Below are 7675 nucleotides of genomic sequence, written 5' to 3' on the forward strand. Positions count from 1 at the left end.
ATCTATTGTTTTAATGTGCATCTTATGTGCATTATTTTTAACCTATAGTTTTAATATGAAATTAATTCATATTACATTTAATATTTGAAATTCTTCAAATATATAATTCTCCCATTAATTTATAAATCAAATTCAAAAATAAATTTATATCATAAAGTTTAATTAAATTATAAACTTTATATTATAATGTATCAACATACATTATATTATTTTCCCTTAGTTAATTTGAACAATTCAAATTATTTTAATTTCCTCAATACCCTTGAATGAGCTACAAGTGGGACCTAATGGACCTACAGATCAAAAGCTCCAACGATATGAGATTAATTGACTAAACTCATTAACCAAGTTAATCAATATTCGTTAACTATCGGTACACTCCACTATAGACTCACAATTGCACTCTTCTCACTGTAGATATATTACTTTGTCCACGAATGTAGACCAATAACAGCAAGTTAGTTATTCATGAGTGTTCATAACACCAGCTGGGTCAAAATTATCATTTTACCCCTGGGTTACTTCTACATCCTTAAGTACAAGTGTTCCTCTAATGAACAACCTGTTTGTGGTCTAACCAACAAACATAAATCCCTCTCAAGCCAATGAGAGGGCAGGACCTTATGTTCAATACCCAAAAACATCACTTAAGGGAACACTCATCTACTTTCCTAAAGCAGGAAAGAAGTGAATTCCATCTTATGATATTATGTTCCCAACTATCCACTCGGTTTTGTCCCCAAAATGGTATGCCTATTGAGTCGGCAAACCAGCTACTCTCACCCATTCAAATCAAAGGACAATCCCTCGTGAACAAGAGTTCATAACTCACTCAAGATTGAGATTAAGTTGCCTAGGTCATCCTAGTGAAATAGAAACCCAACTAGTCAACGGTGTTACAGCTAGGGGTTACTATTTCGCAGTCTAGTCTCATGCAAACTCATTGCATGGGATACCCCCACTCATATGTCTCTTTATATTTATCTAAGTAATTACATGCTTCATGCTATGTTAATTTAAAAAAATTATAACAATTATATTAATAAAGAAATTAACCTATCATGCATAAACTATATATCATAAAATTTATAATATAAAAATGCATGAATATGTTTAACCTAAGGTGAGATTATATCTAAATGACATTCATAAAGAATTTAAATAGCCAATGAACCGGTTAATTGGTCCCTAGGATAAAATTAAAGCAAAAAATTACATTAATTTTACTAATTTTATCCTAAGTAGTCTTCAACCGCACCCGTAGAAGAGTTCGAATCGTGCAAAAAAAAAAAAAAACTTAAAACGGGTCATACCGCTTGAACCGGGTTGAAAAAACATTGAACCAGGCCAAAACCACTCAAAAACGGTCAAAAACTACTTGAACTGGACCAGAAAATCGCTGAAAAAACACTGATTCGGTCAAACCAGGCGCAAAAGTCAAAGAACTGGCTGATAAACCACTGAACCGTGTCCAGACCGAGTTGCATCGGATGAGTCAGGCCGAACCACGCCTGCGAGACTGAACCGGCCAGATGACCCGCGCCTTCTAATGTCACGTTGACGTCAGCCTAAACGTGAAGCTGACATCAGTGATCGAATCAGACGAACCAATCTTCTCTTGAACCAGATCGCACGCGAAGCGCTGGGGCTGACGTTGGATGCTGACGTCAGTCCTTCCGTTTTATAGCCCCCGTTTTCCGATTTTCTTTTCTTTTTCTTTTTTCTCGAATTGCAGCCACTATATTCCTCCGTTTTTTGCCAAAATTGATCCTGATCTTCATCGATCTTCAACCTAATTCTAGACACGGACTTACAGACTCGATTTACATTAAAATGCCCAAAAATGCAGAGACCCTTACATGATCAAATGATATAAAAGAATGTAAATCTATAGCAACTTAAACCCAAACAACTTACAGCAAACCAAATAACATTCATAATGCATTTAGTCCCACAATAACCAATGTAAAAAATTAAAATTTGATATTAAAAGAGAGTATGCTCTGATACCAATTGCAGGGATTAAAGCGCCATGTAGCAGAAAACAACTGATCTAACTCTAATTTAATATCAAACAAAATTAGCATTGGAAAATAAACCGAGACTAAACATATACGTTCAAAAATAATTATAAGGAATTCATATCTTAAAAAAAAACTTGTTGGATATCAACAATACCTCCAAGAAACCTTTACTGGTATTTTCTCACGGATCTGACGAGGTGGGATTGTGGGATCCCCTCTTCTTGTTATTGGATTAAGGAAGAATAATGGGAGAAAAAAAATCTGAGAGAAAGAACTTTTTTTTTTTCCATTCACACACTAATTCTATGAGATCTGAGCCTCTTCTGTGAGAGTCAGAGGGAAAGGGAGAAAACTTAGGGGGAGAAGACTCCCTCTGACTCTCACAGAAGAGGCTCAAATCTCATAGAATTAGTGTGTGAATGGAAAAAAAAACATAACCCCCAACTTGGGGAGTTACAATTTTTTTTAATTTAATTTATTAATATTATAATTATTAATTAAAATAAACAAATCTAATTTTAATTTATTTTAAGTAATTAAATAATAACAAATATATATTTAATTTAACTAAATAAATTAAATAATTATTTATTAATCAAATTAATTAATAATAATTAAATATCTCATATATTTAATTAAATGTGTATCAGAATCATATTCTAATACACCCCTTTTACATAACCTATAGTTTTAATTCAATTAATTTAATCAAATCATATTTGATTATATATAATTAAACTAAAATAATTAATTCTCTAATTAATTAATCATTAAATTAAATATCACATATTTAATTTAATTTTATTATTGAATCACATTCAATTATCTTTCTCTCAAATAATCTATTGTTTTAATGTGCATCTTATGCCACATTATTTTTAACCTATAATTTTAATATGAAATTAATTCATATTACATTTAATATTTGAAATCCTTCAAATATATAATTCTCCCATTATTTTTTAAATCAAATTTAAAAATAAATTTATATAATAAATTTTAATTAAATTATAAACTTTATATTATAATGTATCATCATACATTATATTATTTTTTCTTAGTTAATTTGAACAATTCAAATTACTTTAATTTCTTCAATGCCTTTGAATGAACTACAAGTGAGACCTAATGGATCTACAGATCAAAAGCTTCAATGATATGAGATTAATTAGCTAAACTCATTAACTGAGTTGATCAATATTTGTTAACTGTCGGTACACTCCTTTATAGACTCATAGTTGCACTCTTTTCATTGTAGACGTATTATTGTGTCCACGGATATAGACCAATAATAGCAAGTTAGTCCTTCATGAGTGTTCGTAGCACCAGCTGAGTCAAAATTACTGTTTTACCCCTAGGTTACTTCTACATCCTTAAGTACCAGTGTTTCTCTAATGAACAACCTGTTTGTGGGCCAACCAACAAACAGAAATCCCTTTCGAGCCAATGAGAGGGCAGGGCCCTATGTTCAAGACCCGAAAACACCACTTAAGGGAACACTCATCTACTTTCCTAAAGCAGGAAAGGAGTGAAATCCATCTTATGAAATTACGTTACCAGCTATCCACTCGGTTTTGTCCCCAAAATGGTATGCCTATTGAGTCGACGAACCAGGGACCCTCATCCATATAAATCAAAGGACAATCCCTCGTGAACAGGAGTTCATAACTCACTTAGGATTGAGACTAAGTTGCCTAGGTCATCCTAGTGAAATAGAAACCCAACTAGTCAACGGTGTTACAGCTAGGGGTTACTATTTCGTGGTCCAGTCTCCTGAAAACTCATTCCATGAGATACTTCCACTCACATATCTCCTACACGAACACGTTGAATCATTGTGTTTGTATCAAATACAAAGTAGGTCGTATCCATAGTGTTATAGGATAAGGTACCCAACCTTATCCTTATACTATAGACCCTTTAGGTTGTATCTTGAACATTGATCCCCGTATGTCTCCACATACAGCTCAAGATTCATACAACAACCCAAGATGTTAGTTTATTGGATTAGAGTTATTTAGGCATGATTAACATAATATTAAGCAATAACGCTTTATTGAAAACATCAATAATAATTAGTAATGAACAATCAAAAGTTACATTTACTATCTACGAGTTTTAGGGCCTAAAACCCAATAGTATTGTTACAAGTTAAGGACTTGATTTTCCCGGTTGGTTTCTATATACTAAATATGGATGAAATTTCTACACCTTCATCTTCTACAATTCTGTAAGGTAGATGCTTCAGGAAAACTGCTAAGACGAAAATTGATGCAGATAAGGGATGTCTATCAATAGAATTTGATGGGGAAGTTATTTCTTTTAATATATATGATGCCATAAAATTTCCTAAGAAATATCTATCCTTGTGTTTGATTGAGGCGCATGATGTTATTGACGAGATTGTGTCGGATGATGATGATAATAATTCTAGCATGTTGGTTGCTCCCTGCAATGATTTGGATTCGCCTGATTCACATGATTTATCTCTTCTTGTTCTTAATGTTAGCAAATTAGGACCTTCTTCTGACTTCGATATTTTTTATTTGCAGGTTCAAGGGATTGAGCTGAAGGCTCTCCATAACCATATAAAATATTTGTACCTGGGAGAAGTAAACACCCTTTCAGTCATAATCTCCAGGGAATTGATGCCTGCCCAAGAGGAATCCTTATTTAAAATTTTGAAAACTTATAAGGAGGCAATTAGGTAGACTCTAGATGATCTAAAGGGAGTAAGCCCTTCTCTTTGCATGCATAGGATCACTTTAGTGGAAAGAGCCAAGCCCACAGTCTAGTCCCTCAGAAAGCTCAATCCCAATTTGAAGGATGTCGTTTTCAAAGAAATTATCAAACTCAATGAAGCCAAAATCATTTATGACTGAGTGTTATGATCTTGCTCGGGACGATCAAGTCTTAAGTTGGGAGTGTTTGTTAACTCTCAAAAAGAGCTATTATTCCTAGCTTAATTATGGCTCGTTATCAGACTTTACATGTTTGTTTCCCTATTTTGTAGGTACTGAGCAATCATGAGGTGGAATTGGCAATTTGAGACCAAACGAGGTTAATTTGAAGCAATCAGGAGTTGATTTAAGCATCCGGGCTTCGAAAGAGTTGAGATTGCCAAATTGCCATTGAGTACTGTCAGCTATTGAGTACCATCCTGTCAAATTCAGAAAACAAGCATTGAGCAACAAGGAAGTGAGTAGCGAGTATCGAGTAAGCAAGTAGCAATTAACGAGTCTCTGCAGAGCACTCAGCGTTACGACGCTCCTCATAAGCCTTACCAATGCTTATTCGACGCTGGAAGGCAGTAGCATCAAGTGTAGGGCAATGTTGCAACGTTGCCCTGTAAGAGTATATTAGCATGTAGCAGAAGTAACAAGGATTAATAGCATTCTATTTCATTAATTTTGGTAGAAACTAAAGCATGCTCATCTAATATAAGAGAGTTTGAAGTCATACCTTTATAAAACTTTTCAAGATCTTGATCCTCAGCAGTTGTCTTCTCCAAAATTTGTCATGAACCACCTTAAGATCTTCCCCACTATCCTCTTGGAGCTTTAGAACGAGTTAGAGGACTCAAGAACAGCTTGAACGAACAAAAATTAGGTGTGAAGCTCACTGCTATTAAACCACTTGAAGAACAATTCTTCTGACCGATTTTTCAGTAAAAATATTTTGAGTGCATGCCTTAATTCCACTCCAATCTTCTTTATTTATTACAGGTGAACATGCAAAGAAGATGGCTGCATGAGATGCAACTCATGCCTTGGAGTAATTAAAGCCAAGGTAAGTGGTTTTTGTGTGAGCTAGTAGAAGATGGTAATGGAAAAACCTATTTTTTCCATTTTGTGCAAATCTTGTAATTTTTCAATTTTCCCCAAAAAACAAATGATTTCAAAATCCGTTTGATTTTAAAATTGAAAATATTATTAATTTTATAAAATTAATTTCAGAAATTAATTTTCTAATAAAATTAATAAATAATTATTTAAATAATCATTTAAATAATTCTAATTAATTTAATATAAAAAAATTAAATTAATTTTTACACAAATCCATCTTTATATATTTAAATCATATTTAAATATAAATTCTCCTATTTCGTTTCATTCTAATTTGAACGTTTCAAATTAACTTATCATGCTACTCTAAAGCTTATCCATTTACGAGCTAGTACGGGGACCTCGTGGACCTACAGATCATGGGCTCCAACGATCTGAGATTAATTGGCTAAACTCATTATACCGACTTAATCCCCATTCGTTAACTAATGGGTCACTCCACTATAGCCCATAATTGAACTCCTCTCACTGCAGATAAATTCTGTCCACTTGATATAAACTTAATCCGTAAGTCGATCCTTCACAGGTTGTTCATAATCACAGCTAGGTCAAGGTTACGGTTTTACCCCTGTGAATACATTTTGTTCTTTAAGTTCTTACTGATCCTCTAATGAACAATTTTGATTCATAATATCTATGAATCAAGTTCTTTCTCTATCATGAGAAGGCGGGGTCCCGATTGTTCAAGACCTGGAATCAGTATTTAAGAGAACAACCTATCTGCTGACGCTATATCGGGTAGGAGGGAATTACATCCTACAGAGCTATATGCCCAGCTATTCATCCGGTCTTATCCCCAAAATTGAAGGCTTATTGAGCAATGCTATTGGACTACTCTCACCCATGCAAATCAAAGGATAATCTCGAACAAACAGGAGTTCATAGCTAGCTCAGGATTAAGATCAAGTTAACCTAGGTTACTTAATAAAATGAAATAGTCAGTTTTAACAGTAAACGGTCGTTATAAAGAAAATTGACTATTTTCATGGTCCAGTCTATATGAAAACTCATTATATAGGATGCCCCCACTCACATGCCTCAACATGAATGATCTATGGATCACATCATTTGTAGCACTTTACAACTCTTTGTTACAACTACAGAGCGAGCCACATCCAATAGTGTTACCAGGATGAGATACCCAACTTCATCCATATACTTATTAGACCATTTAGGTTATATACTGTTAACTTGATCATATTTATGTCACCACATAAAGTTAAAGTATTTAGACTATTGCCATGGATATGTTTATTGGATTTTCATAAGAGAATGCAAAATCAACAACTTATTATTATTTATAAATAGAATGTTTAACACGAACTGCGAGTTCTAGGACATTCCTAACATGCCCCAAGCATCGTGACTCTCCAAAATTAATCATCGCCAGTGTTGCAACGCATCTCAATGCTCGAACCTCAACGTTGTAAGATAGTATACTCAGTGTTTCAACACCCATTCCAAGCGTTGCAACGCTACGATGGTTGATGGAAAATTTTTGAATGTGCAGTACAAGCAAGTGTTGCAACGCTATTTCCCAGCGTCGTGACTCTGCATGCAACTTATAAATATTACCTTAGTGTTCATCATTAGAGACACAGAAAGAAAAGAGTTCAAGCAGCCACCTAACGCATTCCTCTTCCGAATAGAATGAATTTTTAGAGTTCAGTTCACTTTTGAGAGCCATGGAAGCCAAATTGCCAATCGATCATCATCATAGTCAACCTCGACTCTTTCCATTGATCATTGTAAATCCAATATGCTTTTTAGAGGCTAGGTAATTTTCTTGGGATAGTTTGTACGTCT

This window comes from Benincasa hispida, chromosome 11 (genome assembly GCF_027475165.1).
Source record: "Benincasa hispida cultivar pf3 chromosome 11, pf3_genome.v1.1, whole genome shotgun sequence".
NCBI classification, from domain to species: domain Eukaryota; kingdom Viridiplantae; phylum Streptophyta; class Magnoliopsida; order Cucurbitales; family Cucurbitaceae; genus Benincasa; species Benincasa hispida.